This window comes from Sarcophilus harrisii, chromosome X (assembly GCF_902635505.1).
Source record: "Sarcophilus harrisii chromosome X, mSarHar1.11, whole genome shotgun sequence".
NCBI classification, from domain to species: Eukaryota; Metazoa; Chordata; class Mammalia; order Dasyuromorphia; family Dasyuridae; genus Sarcophilus; species Sarcophilus harrisii.
Window position 1 is genome coordinate 67167493 of NC_045432.1, and position 3173 is coordinate 67170665.

Here is a 3173-nt window from a genome sequence, read left to right on the forward strand (position 1 = left end):
AGATGAGCTTTGAAAGAAAGTAGGGGCCCACATTCTCTATTTGGTATGCCCTTGGCTTTTATTGGACCAAGAACAAGATGAACTTGTTTAGAAACCCCAGGTTGATTCCCTTGTGAGAAAGGTTGTCTCACAAAGTTGTCCTTGTGAGATAAGAATCATTAAAAAACCTTTTTTTAAATCTTTTATAAGGTTTTTTAAAATGTCAGTAAAATACTTTTGAAGCTCCAATATGGTGCCCTGATACATGTTAAAAATTAGCTAGTTTGGGCCTTAGGTTGATAAAGGAATGCATCTAGGATTACTGTGGTACATACTGATGGTAAAATAAATGGGAGAGGCAGACGTGAGAAGGGTGTGCCCTCCAGGCAGGGGGCACCACTTGGGCAAAGACTGTAAGATGGGAAATAGAATGCTGGCAAGTAGGTCGGTTTGACTGGAATGTGGAGTGCATTAAAAGAAGTAATGTACAATAGAGCCAGAAAACTAGGCTAGAGCAGTGGTTTCAAACTCAAACAGAAACAGGGCCCACTAAGCTATAATAAAGATCTTCACAGGCCTCATATTGACTTCAAAAACCACATGTTAATATTTTCTGTGTTTTCTTATATTTTTATTTTGTTAAAATTTTCCCAGCTATGTTTTATTCAGATTCCCACCTTCTTCATCTCTCATAGAGTCAAGTTATGAAGTATCTTGAATACCAAGTTGTAAAATTGTGTTTTATCCTGGAGGCAATGGGGAGCAACTGAAGGTTTTTGTGTAGGACAGAGAAGTGGTCAGGTGTGTGCTTCAGGAAGGCTTCTTTCTGCAGCTGGGGGTTTAAGATGGCTCTAAGCGGAGAGAAATGGGAACATTTTTTGAAGCTTTTCACTTTTAAAACATATACATAGATAGTTTTCAACATTCACCCTTGCAAAACCTTGTATTTAATTTCTTTCTCTCTTCCTTTTCCCCCCACACCCCAGACACCAAGTAATCCAGTACATGTTAAACATGTACAATTCTTCTATACATATTTCCACAGTTATCTTGCTACACAAAAAATCAGATCAAAAAGGAAAAAAGATGAGAAAGAAAATGAAATGGAAGCAAACAACAAAAAAGTAAAAACACTACACTGTGATCCACACTCGGTCCCCACGGCGCTTTCTTTGGGTGCAGATGACTCTCCATCACAAGACGATTAGAACTGGCCTGAATCACCTCATGTTGAAAAGAACCATGTCCATAAGAATTGATCATCATGTAATCTTGTTGTTGTATGTGATATTCTCTTGATTCTACTCACTTCACTTAGCATCAGCTCATGTAACTTTCTCCAGGCCTCTCCAAAAATCATCCTGCTAATCGTTTCTTATAGAACAATACTATTCTATAACAGTCCTATACCATAACTTATTCAGACATTCTCCAATTGATGGGCATCCACTCAGTTTCATTTTTGTTCCAAATTGCTCTCTAGAATGGTTGGATCAGTTTACAATTCCACCAGTGTATCAATGTCCCAATTTTCCCACATCTCCTCCAACATTCATCATTATCTTTTTCTGTCATCTTAGCTAATCTGAGAGGTGTGTAGTTGTCTTAATTTACATTTCTTGGATCAACAGTGATTTAGACCATTTTTTCATATGACTAGAAATAATTTTAATTTCTTCATCTGCAATTTGGCAGCTTCAGTTTTTGTAACGAGGACAGTCCATTTCATGTTTCTAGTAGTTACATTTTCTTTTTCTTTTCTTGTTAGAATGTTTTTATTTCTGAGACTAATAAAGCAAACAACTCTACATTAAGCCTATCCCTCCATGGTCATTAGGCTTTCCAAGATTTTTGTTTTGTTCTGAAGCCTCCAAACTTAGCCTAACAAAGCATTGTATACTCGATCTAGGAAATGTGTGCAGTAGGTCTGTAACTTTTGAATCTTGGGACTTAATACCACGAGTACTTCTGCTGACTGGGACTGACAGATGGAAAAAAGGCAACAGGTAAAGTCCCTTCTGTGCTTGAGGAAGGGGTATTTTCAGTCCACATCTTGAGCTACACTGCAAAATTAATAGGTTTCCATTATTTTCTGAATATGGTGAAACTTTGTACCACATCTCAAAGGCATTTCTCAGTCAAATGGAATGAAAACTTTTTAGGAAGAATAGATCATCGGTTTGACTTTGGGAATCCCCTTTGTCACTTCTTTTAAAAAAGTTCCATTTCTGTGGATTATTTTCTTCTCTTACCTGGTTAATCAATTCTCAATTTAGCATGCCCTTGGCTCTCATTGGACAAGGGCAAGATGAACTCATCTGTAATCCCCAGGTTGATTCCTGTTGCCCTTGTGAAAAGAACCAACTTCCTTGTGTTAGGAAGTTTTAAAATGTCAGCATCATCACTCCCATCACCTTAAAACATTTCTGAAGCCCAAATATAGCTCCCTGGTACATGCAAAGGGTTGGTTCTTGCCTTCCACAAGTTTATGATGGGAGGTACACGCCACTGATGTGGGGCAGACAGACAATAGAATAATGAAAGCGTGTTTAAAAGGTATTTGTGAGATTTGTATCAACATCTATATGTGAGGTCAGGTTAAATTCAAGACCGATTGGGGAAGACTGCTACCTGTACATAGTGTAATTTTGGAAAGCAGAAGAAGAAATAAATCTCTTCTATCTGCTAGCTTGTGCCAGGAAATTGAGTTAGGTTGCCATTTGTTTAACTTTTATTGAAGTGACAATCCTCTTCTGGGAGGTAACACCTTAAGCTGTTATCACTGATTTATGCTTTAGTGCCAGGGAGTTTCTCATGGTATTTTAGCAGAAATTTTGATAAGGAAGAGTCTTGAGGGGACACTGAGCTGCAAGACATTGTGATAGGATAAAAAAAAAAGCACTGGCTGAAAAAAACAGGGGACACAGATTTCAGTTGGAGTCTTTGTGACTATGGGCAAGTCACTTCACTTTGATGGGTCTCAGTTTCCTCATCTGTAATAGACTTGGATTAGTCAATTTCTTTTCTGCTGTAATTAGAAGAGTTCTGATTCTAAAGAGGGAATGGGCAGAGCTGGGCAATGCTGAAGGCACCCAAGACATGCTTCACTTAGATCAGACGTGACTTAATCTTTGAGGCATCAATTTCTTTGTCTGACAGTACATCTTAAATGAAAGGGTTAAACTAATGCTACT